We start from the raw sequence: 17,525 nt of genomic DNA on the forward strand, positions 1-17,525 counted from the left end.
AATACTACGCATTGAAAAAGAACAGTGAGGAATCTGTGGAACATTTCATGGCATGGAGGAACCTGGAAGGCATCATGCTGAGTGAAATTAGTCAGTTGCAAAAGGACGAATATTGTATAAGACCAGTATTATAAGATCTTGAGAAATAGTTTAAACTGAGAAGAAAACATTCTTTTGTGGTTACGAAGGGGGGAGGGAGGGAGGGTGGGAGAGGGGCATTCACTAATTAGATAGTAGATAAAAACTACTTTAGGTGAAGGGAAAGACAGCACACAACACAGGGGAGGTCAGCACAATTGGACTAAACCAAAAGCAAAGAAGTTTCCTGAATAAACTGAATGCTTTGAAGGCCAGTGTAGCAGGGGCAGGGGTCTGGCGAGCATGGTTTCAGGGGACATCTAAGTCAATTGGCATAATAAAATCTATTAAGAAAACATTCTGCATCCCACTTTGAAGAGTGACTTCTGGGGTCTTAAAGGCTAGCAAGCAGCCATCTAAGATGCATCAATTGGTCTCAACCCACCTGGATCGAAGGAGAATGAAGAACACCAAGGACACAAGATGATTACGAGCCCAAGAGACAGAAAGGGCCACATGAACCAGCGACTACATCATTCTGAGACCAGGAGAACTAGATGGTGCCTGGCTACAACCGATGACTGCCCTGACAGGGAACACAGTAGAGAACCCCTGAGGGAGCAGGACAGCAGTGGGATGCAGACCCTAAATTCTCATCAGACCAGACTTATTGGTCTGACTGAGACTGGAAGGACCCTGGTGGTCATGGCCCGCAGACCTTCTGTTGCCCCAGGACAGGAACCTTTCCCGAAGCCAACTCTTCAGACATGGATTGGACTGGACAATGCGTTGGAGGGGGATTCTGGTGAGGAGTGAGCTTCTTGGATCAGGTGGACACTTGAGACTATGTTGGCATCTCCTGCCTGCAGGGGAGATGAGAGAGTGGAGGGGGTTAGAAGCTGGCAAAATGGACACGAAAAGAGAGAGTGGAGGGAGAGAGAGGGCTGTCTTATTGGGGGGAGAGTAATTGGGAGTGTGTAGCAAGGTGTATATGGGTTTTTGTGTGAGAGACTGACTTGATTTGTAAACTTTCACTTAAAGCACAATAAAAATTATTTTAAAAAATGTGCAGAATCTATAGGGCAAAAAAGTTTAAACTCTCATGAGAGAAACAAAACATAGGTAAATAAATGAAACACCTTGTTCTTGAATAGAAGCACCCAATATTTTAATAATACCAATAATTTCTCTGCTAAAGTAACAACAAATAGAAAAAAATATTAAAATTATTTTAATTACTTAAAATGTTAATATTACTTAAAATCATTTAAGTGTTTTTTTTCTGTATGCTGAAAATAACACTTCAAGTTATTTTTCAGGTAGAGCATTTGCTCTATCCTGAGCTGAATATTCCATGTCTGTGGTAGGTGGAATTCTAAAGATGGTCTTCTGAAGTGCAGTTGGTTTCTCTCATATATGATTTTTCTGACCCTGGGTTTGTAATTCTGTCAGAAATGATTGGTTGGGCTGCAGATGCCCTGTGATTGGTCTGTTTTACTCGGTTTACAGGGATTGATTGGTTTACTGGTTGGAAAGGTGGTGTGTAAAACCACCCAATAGGATGGAGTGATTTTCAATCCACTGAGGGGATTGGTTGGTTCATGGTCCTACTGGAAGGGCCATGCATTGAAATTAACAAGGAGTTTGCTTATATAAGCAAACTGTGGTCAACCCCAGAGAGGTTTTTAAAAAGAGGTGAGGAAGGAACCTCAAAACCAAGAAGAGGGTAGAGTGGAGCAGTTTGGACCTGGGGTTTCTGCAAGGAGAACCTCCTAAAAGAGCCGTAATAAGGGTCAAGGGCTGCAACACTTAAGACGGTCAGAGGCAAGGTAGGGGCTTGATGGCAGAGTAGCCCAGGAGGGGTCTGGTGACAGTAGAAAGGTACTGCTAGGAGAGCAACAACTGAGCAAGCTGCTGTACTGGCTATGAGCTGGGTCACGTAGCAGCGGAAAGGCTGACAGTAGAGATGCTGAAGGCAGAGAGGCCTGTTAGCACAGCAGAGAGTCCTACTAGCACAAGAGAGAGGCCTGCTTGCATGGCACAAAGGCTGGCTAGCATGACAGAGAGGTCTGCTTGTACAGCAGAGAGGCTTGCTTGAATGGTAGGGAGGCCTGCTAGTAGCAAAGCAGCTGAGACAGCTGTTCCGATTAGAACCTGTCCCACACTGAAGAAGGGAGGGATATGCTCTTCGCTTCTGGAGAGCCTTCCTGTGCCCATGTGCTTCCTGATCCTGATTCCGAGTCGTTTCTGTTGCTTCCAAGTTGATCCTGATCTGGAGTTGTAGCCTGTTACTTAATAACACATAATTGTGAGTATGATCTGTGAGTTCTGTGTGGCCATTGCAATGGCCACAAACCCAAACCCAGCAGAGAAGTAGAGAGTGCTGTGGTGGGAATGGCTGGTGTCAGAAATGGTGAAGAAATTAGAAAGTGGAGGTATGTCTGACCTTTGCCTCATAGGAACTAGCTTTGTGTTAATCCTGATTCTTATCCCTCGTGCATTTAGATATTTCCTTACATTGCAAGAGGACTTCCCTCCTCCCTCAAGATTCCCATCTCCTAGTTATTCAATCAGAACTAATCTAGGTACTTATGAGAAGAGATTTTGTAATTATAAAGAGTCCAAAGTCAGTTGACCTTAAAATACAGAGATTATCTAGGCGGGTCTCGAGTATAATTTAACTTTATCTAAAGGATTTGGCCTTTATCCTTGGTTTCTGAGAGATAAACTCTAAAACCTTGGACATTTTCCAATGATCAAAAGGTCTTTGATGAGGACTCCAGACCACACCTGAGGGTTTATGACTCCAATTGGGTGGGGGGTGACTATGCCAGAAAGACCCACTGATGTAGACTTCCTGATGTCCCTCTTGTGATGTCAGCTTCCTGATATCATGTGACCTCCTGGGAGAGGGGCTGGAGTTTTAATTATGTAGTGAGGGCTCTAATAAAAGCTCTCAACACTGAATCTTCATGAGCTTCTTGATTGGTGAAAGACTTCTGCTCTTGCAGGTGATATACCCTCTTTGGGACATGGACCCTTCCCATTGGAACCCTCCCAAACCTCCCTCTATGTGTCACTTCTTTGTGCCAAACCTGATTTGTATCCTTTATATTAAACTTGTAATTATAAGTAGCACTTTCTGTGAGTTCTATGACTTGTTTACCAGTCTGATCAAATCATGTGAGTTCTTTAAAAGGCAGAAGGGGAAGTCAGAGAGATTTAAAGAGTGAAAAGGACTCGACATGGCATTCCTGGTTTGAAGATGGTGGGGGTCACATGAGAATAATTATGGACATCCACGAGGAGTTGACTGAGGCCTCTGCCAACAGCCAGCAAGGAATAGAGACCTCCAAGGAATTGCATTCTGCCAACACTTGAATGAGCTTGGAAGTGGATTCTTCCCCCAGAGAACCTCCAGAAAGGAATGCAGCCCTACCCACACCTTGATTTCAGCCTTGAACAGAGGACCCAGTCGAGCCTACCCAGACTTCTGACCTACAGAACCTTAAGGTAATAAATGGGTGTTGTTTTAAGCTGTTAAATTTGTTGTAATTTGTTATGGAGCAACAGATAATTATACAATGCCTCTTCTGAACTATTTTATTCTTCATATATAATTAGCAATAACTTCTGATGCTTTATATTTCAAATCCTCCCTCAAAGAATGAAAGTTGCTTATAATGAGGTCAGTCAATTTAATGGTGGCCTTATTTGGGTATTATCATTTATTTCAAGACTGTGCCAAGGTTTCTGAAAGCTGTGTATATGAAAAAAGCCTTTTCAGGTCAGGGATACTCACAAAGAATCACTATTATACTTCTGAAATCAGCTTGGTTGAAGACTGGATTTTCGTCATAGACCCATTTTTCAGCAGTAAGCAATTTCACAGAAATAAAATATATCTAAATACATTATTAGCTGTTTGGGGCCATGGGCATAACTTAAAATTTCTCACAAGTACCCAGTTGCCCTTTTTCCTGATGCCAGAAGCCCTTTGCTTGCCTTGACACCCTAACTAAACGGGAGGTAACTTATTGTGTTAGTCAGTCTAAGGTCATTTCTACAAACTGATTTTTATACTTTTTAACCTTAGTCTTTCTTTGGAGCCCCTGAGTGGTACAAACTTAACTCACTTGGCTACTATTCAAAGGTTGGAAGTTCAGGCCCATCCAGAGGCGCCTTAGAAGAAAGGCCTGGGCTATTTCCAAAAAATCAGCCACTGATAACCTTGCTGAGCACAGTTCTACTCTGACACATGCGCTGTCACCGTGAGTCAGAGTCCACTCGATGGCAATTGGTGGTAGTGGTGATGAATCTTTAGTGGTGATGAATCTTAAGAAAAATAACTTTTTTTTAACTGGACAAATGATGTAAGTTCTTTATAGAAAAAACAGAATATGTTACATAAGAAAAGAGGAAAAACATCTGTATATCCTTCTATATATACATGTCCTCGTCTTTCTTCCACTCCACGTCTCCCCATCTCCACATCCATTTCTGCATCTGTTCGTATGTTTGTGTACTTTTGAACTGAGTGTATAGCCCAGTGATGCACACTTCCTGACCTGAGACATTCACTAGTGACAAGTCAAATGAGCTCCAACTCTCAAATTTTCCAAGTTTTACCATGATTTCTGGGGCAACTAAACTTTCAAGTACCTCTTGACAACCACTGTATTGCCATTTACCTAGAAATGGGGCAGTCTCAGCTCCTGGTTAAGAAAGAAAAGTGAAAAAATGAAAAAAAAAAAAAAAGACTCACACATCTTCTGCCACACTTGCTCCAGGGCAACAACAACAAAAAAACCTATAGTGTTATTTGCACAAGGGTGAACAAAAAATCTTTTATGCAAATATTTGGTTGAATATTTTCCCACTCCACAATCAAATACTGCTTTCTGTTTATTCCTGGATGAGTAGAACCACTGTGGCAGAAAAGTGCCAGCTGCCACCTGCCACAGCTCTTAACTCGCCTGGAACAGGAGTATGGCAGAGTAGGTGAGCTGGGCTGAGGTTTGTCCCCAGTTGATCATGACAACTTCTTCCAGATTCTGTCCCTGGTTTGGTCACTCTTCTGCTTGTCTATTTCTGCATTACAAACAAAATACTAAAACTTAGTGGCTAAAACAATTTATTTTGTGTCCTATGGTTCTATGGGTTGACTGGGCTTAGCTTGTTGATTCTCACTTGGGGTCTCTCGTGCAGTTGCAGTCAGATACTGGTTAGGACTGCAGTCATCTGAGGACTCAACTGAGTCCAAATTCAAGATGACTGAAGTACATGGCCAGTAGTTAGTACTAGTTGTCTGCTGTGAGCTCAGCTGGAGCTGTCAACTGGAGTGCCTACACATAGCCTTTCCATGTGTCTTGGACTTCCTTATAGCATGGTGACTGGGGTTTGAGAGGGAGCATCTCAAGAACAAACGTTCCAAGAGAGCCAGGTGAGAGCTGCAAGACTGAGCCCAGAAGTCCCAAACTGTCCCTTCCACTGTAAGTCACTAAGGCCAGCCCAGATTCAAAGAAAGGGGAATTAGACTTTACCTCTTGATGTGAATTGCAACATTCACATATTGGGAGGAAAGGAAATATTGGTGGCTATCTTGAGAGATAACTTACATTAGGCCATTGTGTTAGTCATCTAGTGCTGCCATAATAGAAATACCACAAGTGGATGGCTTTAACAAAGAGAAATTTATTTTCTCACAGTCTAGTAGGTTATAAGTCCAAATTCAGGGCTTTGGCTCCAGAGGAAGTCTTTCTCTCTCTGTTGGCTCTGGAGGAAGGTCCTTGACCTCAATATTCCCCTGGGCAAGGAGCTTCTCAGGCACAGGGATCTCAGGTACAAAGGACACGCTCTGCTCCTGATGCTGCTTTCTTGGTGGTATGAGGCTTGCTTCTCTCTTTTATATCTCAAAAGAGATTGCCTCAAGACACAATCTAATCCTGTAGGTTGAGTCCTGCCTCACCAACACAACTGTTCCCCATCCTCCCTCATTAACATCATAGAGGCAGGATTTACAATATGTAGGAAGATCACACAATACTAGGAATCATGGCCCAGCCCAGTTGATAGGCACATTTTTGGGAGGACGTAGTTCAATTCATGACAGTCATGAACAAGTGAATCTTGAGCTCCAGCCTTATAGAGGGCTTTTGGGAGGTGTTGTGGTGGTACCAGGATGCATAAGACGTAGTTTCTTGACAATTAGGATTCCTTGTGGATTGAAGAGGTGAGAGTGATTCAGGCAAACCTTATGGTGGAATTGAGTGGGAGTGTCTATCAAGGTCTCAAAGCCACCTCATAGGAACTGTTATGGATTGAATCGTGTCCCTCAAAATTATGTATTGTAAATCTTAACCTCTATTTGGAAACTCTGGTGGTGTAGTGGTTAAGAGGTATGGCTGCTAACCAAAGGTCAGCAGTTTGAATCCACCAGGCACTCCTTTGAAACCCTATAGGGCAGTTCTACCTGTACTATAGGGTCCCTATGAATTAGAATCTACCTGATGGCAATGGGTTTGGTTTTTGGTATGCCTGTGGGTTTTTTTTTTTGTGTGTGTGTGTGTTTATAGTCCCATTTGGGAATGTGTTGTCTTTGTTATATTAATTAGATAGGATTAGTGTAAGGTATGTCTTGAGTTAATCTCTTTTGAGATGTAAAAGAGATTAAATATGCAAGCAAGAAGCAAACATGGGGTGAGATAGGTGCCAATATACATGCAGATTGCCAAAGAATCAGGAAACAAAAGTTGAAGAGACAGGAATCTTCTTTAGGGAAAGAAAGAAAGCCTCCCCTAAAGCCCGTGCTGTGAATTCGGACTTCTAGCTTCCTAAACTGAAAATATAAATTTCCGTTTCTTAAAGCCACTCACTTATGTTATTTCTGTTATAGCAGCACTAGATGACTATGACAGAAACAATACAAACCTGATCACAGACACCTACCAGGGTCCAGTGAACACAGTGTGCATGATGAGACACATCCAGGGGAAGGAATCCCAAAAGAAGACACAGCTCAAGGCTTTCAGAAGAGGAAAGAAAGCATCACCTGACTCAGGTTGGTACCTCCAATTTGGAAAAAGTATGAAAAAAAGTCTAGACCAAAAATGTCCCAGGAAGAAGTATTGGAGTATGAAGATGACCCTGGTTGTAACATGGAGCAGAGAACTTCCTCTGCTTAAGGAAGGCTACAGATGTCTGAGAGAAGAACAGGCAAAGGGAATTGCCAGTTATCTCCCCATCCCCTAAGTTTCTACTCCTTGGAATGGTAGGGATATTGCACAAGCCTCCTGGTTCCTTCAGGCAGGAGGACTCCCTTCTCCTCATCACCTATGGTATTGGGAGTGATGTTGCAGAGGCTGGGATGCTTTTATTTTCAAGAAGGGATTGCACTGTGACACAGATGACTGGTGGCCCAGCCCAACATCTATTTTCCCCTTCCTCCTTAGTAATAGAACCACTGAATCTTAGCTGCATATATGACCATTAATGTAAAAAGTGTATTTCACAGTATTCCTGTGGCTAAGCATGGCTATGTAACTAAGTTTTGACTGATGAGAGTTAAGTAGAATTTTTGTATCAATATCCAAATGGTTTTTAAAGGGAAGGATATGCCCTTCTTACTTTTTCTTCTTCCTGAGGGCTAAAATATGGACATGATGGCTGGCATTCAAGTAACTATATTAGACCATGAGGTGACCTCGAGGGTGGTGGAGTAAAGAGTTAGAAGATACCTGGATCTTTGGGGTGATTGAGACACCACACCAGTTCTGGGCTGCCAACATCTAGACTTCAATATGAGAAAAAGAAATACATTTCTATCTTGTTTAAGGCTGTGTTATTTTATTGTTCTTATTGTTGTTACAGGAAGCCAAACTTAATTCTAACTGATGCACAGAGCTAATGAGTTTGCCTATTATCATTGGCCACTAGTTAAACGTCTTCATAAAATACTGTGTTAATTATGTTTGAGCATGGATAATTCAGGACTTTGCAATTAGATGCATTTCTCTCCAGGGTTAGGTGAGCATCAAGCAATCAACTCTTGAAAAGTATCTCTGCATCTTTATTCTAGGTATTGCTCTGACAAGAAGCATAACATTGGGAGGGTAAACACCATGTATGATAAATAAAGGAGCAACTTTGTAATCACGTGCCCAGGGACTGGTATGAAGCAGGCATGTCATGAATATTTTTTGAATGAAATATGGTTTGGATGAACCAATCAATCAGTTAGTCCATATAAACCGAATTACGAAGGTATGAGTTTCCACCATCTTTATGGCCAGAAATCTTCTATTCAGTGGGTCCCCCAAGTACATCCAAATGTTTCCAGGTGAGCTACTCCTGAAGATACTCTTGTCACCTTTGCCTGCCACCTGTTCCAATAGCCTCCCAAGACTGTCCTTTCCCCCTGACCATCAGAGCCCCTCCAGGCTGTCTTTTAAAACGTCTTTATTGAAAGTTTAAAAACAATGCAAGGGAAATACAAAAAAGAGAATAGTTTAAAATGACTGTACAGAAATTTGAATATGGAGTGGATACTAGCCAACTTTATGGTATTGTGGTTAAGTAGGAGACTGTCCTTGTTCTTAGGAGGTACATGCTTTAGTGAGGTATAAAACTTACTTACAAAAAAATTGTTTGAAAAAGAGAGCTAAAGCAAAATGTGGAAAAATGTTAACAAATACTGAATTTTGGTAGAAATTAGATAGGTATTCAATAAGATATTCTTTCAGGTTTCTAAATGGACATTTTTGTAATTAAAAATTGGAAAAATTTTTTTTAAAGGAAAAAATTAATACACAGGCTGTGACAAACTTTTAGTGCCTATACAATTTCCATTCTCCCTTCTTCCTTCCTATGATTTTCTTTCTTTTTTATGGAGGAACAGCTTGTGGTCAGGTTTGTTTGTTTTTTAAAAAGACATTTCCTACCTTCGTTTGCATATAGGGATTATCATGTGACTAAGTTCTAGTCAAGGAAAAGTAGGTGGAAGTTGTTGGGTCAGCCTTCTGGAAATTTCCTTAAAAAGGAGGATTTGTCACACAATGAGATACCATCTCACCCTGAAATACTGGCACAAATTAAGAAAAAATAACAACAACAGAAAATAACAAATGTTGGAGAGGCTATGGGAGATTAGAACTCTTATGCACTGTTGGTGGGAAAGTAAAATGGTACAACCACTTTGGAAAATGATATGGTGCTTCCTTAAAAAGCTAGAAATAGAAATACCATAGGATCCAGCAATCCCACTCCCAGGTATATGTCCTGGAGAAATAAAAGCCATTACATGAATAGACATATGCATACCCATGTTCATTGCAGCACTCTTCACAATAGCAAAAAGATGAAAACAACCTAAGTACCCATCAACAGATGAATGGATAAACAAACTGTGGTACCCACACAATGATAAAGAATACTGAATCCGTGAAACATTTCACAACATGGATATATCTGGAGGGCATTAAGCTGAGTGAAATAAGTAAGTCACAAAAGGACAAATATTGTATAAGACCACTATTATAAGAATTCAAGGAAAGGTTTACACATAGAAAAAAACATTCTTTGGTGGTTACAAGGATGGGGAGGGAGGGGAAGGGGAAATCACTAACTAGAGAGTAGACAAGTGTCAACTTTGGTGAAGGGAAAGGCAACACAATATGGAGGGAGTCGGCACAACCTGACCAAAGCAAAGGCATAGAAGTTTCCTAGACACATCCAAACACCTTGAGGGACTGAGTTGCTGGGGCTGAGGGGTGGGAACCACAGTCTTGGGGGACATCTATGTCAACTGGCATAACACAGTTCACAAAGGAAGGGCTCTACAGCCCACTTTGGTGAGTAGTGTCTGGGGTCTTAAAAGCTTGCGAGCAGCAATCTAAGATGCATCTGTTGGTCCCATCCCATCCAGATCAAAGGAGAATAAAGAAAACCAAAGACACAAGGAAAATATTAGCCCAAAGGACTAAAGGACCACATGAACCACAGCCTTCAGCAGCCTGAGCGCAGAAGAACTGGATGGTGCCTGGCTACAACCACCAACCACTCTGACAGGGATCACAACAAAGAAGTCCCAGACAGAAGGGAGAAAAATGTAGAACAGAATTCAATTCATGTAAAAAGAACAGACTTATTGGTCTGACAGAGACTGGAGGAACCCCTGAAACTATGGCCCCCGGACACTCTGCTAACTCAGAACTGAAATCACTGCCAAAGCCCACTTGTCAGACAAAGATGAGACAAGTCTGTAAAACAAACAATAACACATGTGAGGAACGTGCTTGTTAGTTCAATCAAACATATGAGACCAAGTGGACAACTCCTGCCCAAAAGCAGAGGAAAAGGCAGGAAGGGACAAGAACTGAACGAAGGGACACGGAACCTGGGGAGGAAATGGGGAGAGTGCTGACACATTGTGGGGATTGCAACTGTTGTTACAAAACAGTATGTGTATGAATTTTTGAATGAGAAACTAACTTGAACTGTAAACTTTCACCTAAAGCACAATTTAAAAAAGGGGGGAGGTTTCAGCTGTAAGACACTCTCTGACCCTTCTCTGCTTCCTCTTGCCTGGAACCAAGACGTGGCTGGAGCTGCAGTGTGTACCGTGCAACCATGACAACAAATCTTTTTTTTCAATTGTTTATTAGGTGAAAGTTTACAGAGCACGTTAGTTTCCCATTCAATAGTTTGTTCATAAAGTGTTTCATGACCTTGGTTTCATTTCCCACAATGTGTTAGCACTCTCCCCATTTCCGCCCTGGGTTCCCCACTTTCTTTTGCCCTGATTTTCTACCCCTTCCGGCTTCTCATCTTTGCTTTTGCCCTTTTGATCTCGTGTAATTGACTGTTCTAAGGAGTATGTCCCTCTCAGGTGTTTTTATTTATCTTACGTGTTTGTCTATTATTTGGCTGGGAGGTGGTCTCTGGGAATGGCCTCATTTCCAGGTCAGAAGGATGTCTTAGAGCCATAGTTTTGAGGGTTTCTCCAGTCTCTGTCAGACCAGTAAGTCTGGTCTTTTTTGTGAATTTGATTTTTTTGTTCTACAATTTTTTCCTGCTCTGTCCAGGACCCTCTGTTGTGATCCCAGTCAGAGCGGTTGGTAGTGGTAGCCGGGTACCTGTAGTACTTGTGCTCTTGGGGTCATGTAGGTTGTGATTCATATGGTACATTGGCCATGAAGAAATCTTGATGGATGGTAGAGTAAAAAAGATAGGAGCCTAATCATTGTTGACATTGTTGTACGTTCACTTGCGGTCATGGTGGAAAGTTCTAGTACACTTAACAGCTTCCCACTTCAATAAACTGTGGGGCTTTCTCCAGCACCATGGAAGCTTGCACAACCTCTATACAGTAGCCGTCTGGACATGCTGGGGCTTTAGTACCCCAGGGTCAATTCTGAACCAGTGGTGCAAAGAATTGGGTTAAATGCCTCAGCTTTTCCACCTCTCCCTGGACAGTTCTGAAGCACTTTTTTCATGACTCTTCAGAGGGTCCCCAGCAGGACTGAGCCCTTTGCCCACAGTAGTAACCTGCTCTTTAACTGCACCTTTTTTGGCTTCCCTCCCTTTCAAGTCCCCACTTCCTCCTGGAATCATTTCCAAACAAACTACCTCTATCCAGAATCTACTTTTGTAGGAACCCAAACTAAGACAGGCTAGAATATTAGCGTCCTTTGGAATTAATGGGAACGCTTGAAGCTTAAAACAGGGGCTACTCAGATGAGTGTGGATTGGCAGCTGGGGACCTTAGAGGCGAGGGCAGGAGGTTGGAAACTCAGAGGTCAGGGGGGAGCTGGTACACTGGTCTCTATGAGGGTTGACAAGAGCTGAGCAAGTCAGCGATGGTCTGTCTGACATTCCAGATGTAAACTGAGCAAAGCACAGGTGCAAAGTAGTCCCTGAAGAAGGCTCCTCTGGTATGTTTGGGGTCTTAACATTTTTATTTTTAAAGAAATGCTCTTCTGGAATGTTCTGGAACTCTAAGAGGACAAAGAAGCACTTCAGACCCTTCATCAGGGGAAGGCAGTGTCCTCCAAAGAAGAGTGACTCAGGCTTACTGGCCAGTGGAGTGGCCCATGGCCAGGCCCAGGACTTGGCTGGCGGGTCCCAGCCCAGTCCAGAAGAAGCCATGCCAGTGTGGCAATGATGCGTCATTGACTTGGTTTACTGTCAGCCGGACCTGACCGTGACTGAGCAAGGCTATGAAGTTTCCCAGTCTGGGCCAGTATTGGTGTATGGACAGAGGGAACTGCGGGTGGGTGGCAAGTCAGGGCCTTACAGAGGCCAAGAATGGGGAAGCTTGTGGCCTCCTTCCACCATCTGGCAGCACTACTCCACCCCTTTCCCAGGTCAACTGCTTTTCTGGTCCTCCCTGGGATGGAGGTTCTCAAGGGCAGCCCATCCCCATCATGGTACTGCCTGTGCCCAGGGCAGGTCCAATCTGACCTGTTGTGGGATTTGGCATGGCAGGGTTGTGATCTGTACACCACACAACCAGCAGGTCGGTCTATGGGCTGATCACTTCCTGTCCTTCATGCTGCCCCAGGGCCGGGCCCCTCCTCCCGAGCCTACTCATTAGACAGGCCCTGATCTTTTTTTTTACTGTGGCAAAATATATATAACATAAGATTTACCATTTTAATCACTCTTAAGCATATGACTCAGTGTGAGTAATTAAATTCATGATGTTGTATCCCCATCGCCACTATTTATTTCCAAACTGTTTTCATCATCCAAAACAGAAACTCTACCCATTAAGCCATAGCTCCCTATTCTTCTTTCCCCTCAGCCCCTGGTAACCACAAATCTCCTTTCAGACAGGCCCTGATTTTGACCCAATTACTCTAGAATCATTCTCACATGTGTCCAGGGCGCCCAGGAAGGTGGTGGCTGAGGAGTGGGCAGGTGCCTCCGCTCTGTCCTCCTGGCCTCCTCCAGGCACCAGGAAAACGGGCCGTGCTCACAGACTCTTCCCTGCTTGCTGGTCTCTAAGAGCTTGTCAGAGCAACTTTGCTGCCCGTAACAACAAGGGTCATTGGTGAAAACAACCAACAGCTAAGGGAGGCGGGTCAGGAAATGATAGAAACAGAGAATTCTCTGTTCTCATCCCTGTAAAAGCACCAACCCCCTGCTCCTCCCAGTGGTGCTACTTCTTCACCAGTATCTGGAGATGTCATATTGCCTTCCTAGTGACATGGCTCATGACATTTATGGATTACTCTGACTTATTAGGAAACTATATAATCACACCAAACCTGCTTTCGTATAATTTTTCACCTTTTTCTTGGACATTTGCATTTCACTCACAAAAAAATTACACCTTTTTGTCAAGATTTTCCAACTTATTGCCATAAAGCCGTGTATAGTATTTTTTATATGTTTGAATATCTGTACCTTGATCTTCTTCCTTATAGCAAATTTTATTTTTGTTTTCTCCTTTCTGTGATCACACTTTTCAAAAACTGTTTTATCTCAATGAAATTAGCATTTGGCTTAGCTGATCAAATTTATTAATGGGTTTTATTAATTTTTACTTTTTGATTTCTGCTTTTATCATCTCTATTTTTTTTTTTTTTTGAATCTCTGCTTATACTTCCTTTGGATTTATCTTGCTGTTCATTTGTTTCTTTGGTTGAAAACTTAATTCACCTAATGTCGGTCTGTTTTTTTTACTAAATGCACTTGTGGGAGTGCATTTTCCTCTGAGCGTTGCTTTGACAACATCTCCAAGACGTTGATATGTAGCTCGCTAATTATTGTTTGTTTCTGAATGGTTTGTAATTTATTTTTCACTTTCTTTTGAAACCAAGAATCATCTAGACAGCTTTTATAAAAATTTCCAAGTTAACAGATTTGGGGCTACATTTAAGAAAACAATTCTATTGTGTTGTGGAGTGATAATACAGCCTGTATGATTTTTCACTTTTCTCTAACTTTAATCCACCTATCTCAGGTCTGTGCTCTGGTCCCCGTCAAAGAAATTTTCATTTTCTTTCACAGGTTGCTCCCTTAAATATTTGATAGCAGTTATTTAGCAATCCCTGCGGCAGCAACAGTTAAAGGGAAGGGAGAGAAGTCCAGTCCTCAGCCGGAGACAATCCCATCCTGTGGGGCTTCTTAAATTACCCAGATGCCCCACTCTCCATACCTGTCATCACAGACAGGAAAGAGAAAACTGCTAAGTTAGACATTCACAGTAGGACAGATGTGGCAGGATCTCACTGTCTTGGGGTTCATCTCTGGAGATGTCCAAGTCTTTCAATGTCCCTCCTTAATAAGCCTTTCAGGTCAACACAGTGCTCAGGGAGCAGAAGGCAGTGGAGCACCTCCCCTCAGCTCTGGAGTCTGTACTTGTCTAAACCTGCTTCTAGCTTTGTCTTTTTTATAGCCCAGCCCATAAACTAGAGCCCCAAATCAGGGTTCTCCACACTGTGTTCCACAGAGCACCAGTTCTGTAGCTAGTAATAGGTGATGTACAGAAAGGTTCTCTTTGGGGACTGCTGAGTTAAACAAGGAGAAAATGGACTTCTTTACCTTGGACACTCAGAGCCTCTGTATTTTCTAAAGTGTAAATTGACTTTCTATGAGGAGGAAAAAGTCTGGTAGTTTCTCCCAAGCGAATCTGCAATGGAACCCTTTTATGGAACACAGGTAACATTCTAGAACAGACACATGTGCCGTGTTGTTCAAGACCCTATTTTCAAATGTATCCCCACTAAGACTTTGGTTTGCCTTGATCAAATTTTTTTAGTCTGAGGATTAGAATCAGTCCTTCCCAACCCTCTCAGTGTGTATGTATCCTGATTCTACAAGCCAGTGTTTCTAGAATCCAATGGGCTTCTCCCTGTTGGCAGACCAGATCAGCACACCACCTGTGTGCGCATGCAGTGCACGTACACCTAATTGTTTAGAAAGGGACAAGACCAAAGACAGAGCCTTGCAGTGTGCCTCATCCATGGAATGATTTGATTGATCGGTAGGAGCAGCCTAGAACAGTGCTTCTCAGACTTCCTTGTGCAGGCGAATCACCTGGAGACATTGCTAAAATGCAGAACCTGAGTCAGTGGGTTGGGTTGTGTCTGAGATTTTGCATTTCTAACAAGCTCCCAGGTGATGCTGACACTGCAGGTCTTAAGTCCACAGCCTGAGTAGCAAAGCACTGGAGCACCGTGTTGAGAAGGCAGTTGCTTGAACAGAACAAGGGGATACGACCGAACCCAAACTCGATGCGGCCGAGTCTATTCTGACTCATGCAACCCTATAGATTAGAGTAGAACTGCCCCATAGGGTTTCCAAGGCTGTAGTCTTTACAGATGAGGAGTCCTGGCAGTGAAGTAATTAAAGCACAAGGCTGCTAACCAAAAAATTGGTGTTCGACCCCATCAGCCTCTGCAGGAGAAAGATGTGGCAGTCAGCTTCTATAAAGATTACAGCCTCGTAATGAGTTGGAATTGACTCGATTGCAAGGGGTTTGGTTTAACCGCTGTGCTACCAGGGTGTTTTCAGAAAATGTGTGCATCAGGGTTGTATCCTTTCACCATACTTACTCAGTCTGAATGTTGAGCAAATAATCTGAGAAGCTGGATCAGGATCAGGGGAAGACTGATTAACAGCCTGAGATAGGCAGATGACACAACCTTGCTTGCTGAAAACGAAGAGGACTTGAAGCACTTACTGATGAAGGTCACAGCCTTCAGAATGGATTATACCTTAAAGAAAACAAAAATCCTCACAACTGGACCAATGACTGATATCATGATAAACAGAGAAAAGATTAAAGTTGTCAAAGATTTCATTGTACTTGGATCTTCAATCAACGCCCATGGAAGCAGCAATCAGGAAATCAAACAAAGTATTGCATCAGGCAAATCTACTGCAAAAGACCTCTTTAAAATCTTAAAAAGCAAAGTTATCACTTTGATGACTAAGGTGTGACTGACCCAAGCCATTGTATTTTCAATTGCCTCACATGCATGTTAAAGCTGGACAATGATTAATGAAGACAGAATAAATATTAACATATATGAACTATGGTGTTGGTGAAGAATACTGAATATACTGTGGACAGAAGAACGAACAAATTTGCCTTGGAAGAGGTACAGCCAGGATGCTCCTTAGAAGCGAGAAGGGCGAGACTTCTTCGTGTGGCTTACTTTTGACATGTTATCGGGAGGGATCAGTGCCTGGAGAAGGATATCATGCTTGGTAGAGGGTCAGAGACAAAGAGGAAGACCCTCAATGAGATGGATTTTTCACGGTGGCTGCCACAACAAGTTCAAACGTAGCAGCGATTATGAGGATGGCACAGGACTGGGGAAAATTTTGTTCTCTTATTCATAAGGTCATTATGAGTCGGCACTGACTCAACAGCACCTAACGACGACAACATCAACATAGAGATGAAATAGTTATGAGCAGGGAGGGGCACACAGGGGACACACAGAGAGAGTTTCTAGTTTCTATTCCTTCATCTGAGTGTTGGTGAGTTATTCATTAAACTCTACAAAGAAGTTTTTTTTTCAGTTTTCTATATGCTATATACAGCATATGCTATGTACGACAAGCTCATATGTATATAAACATACGTGGTTGTTGTAGAGAAGGAAGCCCAGGAAACAGGTGATTGTGATTATCTCCACAGAAGAGAACTGGAGGTTGATGTATCGAGACGTCACAAGAGTCACTTTTCATTTCACCTCTTTGATTTAGTTTGAATGTTTTTACCAGCTGCTTTTTCTATTAAAGATAGTTAATTAAAAAAAAAAAATCTCTTTCATCACCTGCCCCTCCCCCAGTTCCACAAATAAACAATAACCAAAAAAAAAAAAAAAAAAGATCAGCTGCCAAGTGGATTCCGACTTAAGAAGACCCCATGTGTTTCAGAGTAGAACTGCGCTCCATAGGATTTTCATGGCTGTGACCATTTGCAGCAGATTGCCAGGCCTTTCTGCCAGAGGGACCACTGGGTGAGTTTGAACCGCCAACCTTTCGGTTAGTAGCCAAGGGTTACCTGTTTGCACTTCCTAGGGACTCCAATGGCATCATCCTATTTATACACAGAGTCCGTGGCAGGCATTACTCAGTATCTGTTTCCGCTCAAATCTGGGTGTAGGGGAGGATTCCAGTTCTCTGTCTCTGTGAAGTTAGGCATGGTCGTGTGACTTGCTCTAGCCCATGAAATGTGAGCAGAAGTGACATGTGTCACATCTGGAGAGAAGCGATTAATGGCCAGTGCCTGTTCTCTATTTTCCTTTCCCCTGTGGTGGTGACCAGTGGTGTTTTAGGTGGTGAAGCCCCTGTTAGCCTGGGCTGCTATACTGCAATGTACACGTAATATGAGTGAAAAATAAACTTACACAGTTTTGAGCCACTTAGATCTTGGAGTTTTTTATTGAAGCATTACTTAACTTACACTGAGTAAAACAGAGCTTTTG

The 17,525-nt window shown here is 42.6% G+C and overlaps 1 long non-coding RNA gene across 2 annotated transcripts in view; it reads left to right on the forward strand.

The window, feature by feature from the left end:
* Positions 1–207: 207 nt before the first annotated feature.
* Positions 208–17,525, forward strand: part of LOC111751118 (uncharacterized) — a 41,683-nt gene continuing 24,365 nt past the window's right edge. Inside the window, exons 1-4 of one of the 2 annotated variants that reach the window (XR_002786174.2) lie at positions 208–3,591; positions 6,974–7,138; positions 8,156–9,571; positions 10,001–16,925. This is a non-coding gene — a long non-coding RNA (uncharacterized LOC111751118). Of the gene's footprint in view, positions 3,592–6,973; positions 7,139–8,155; positions 17,058–17,525 lie in introns of those variants that run through there. The other variant, XR_010319218.1, reaches the window with a different exon arrangement.

This window comes from Loxodonta africana, chromosome 24, assembly GCF_030014295.1.
Source record: "Loxodonta africana isolate mLoxAfr1 chromosome 24, mLoxAfr1.hap2, whole genome shotgun sequence".
NCBI lineage: Eukaryota > Metazoa > Chordata > Mammalia > Proboscidea > Elephantidae > Loxodonta > Loxodonta africana.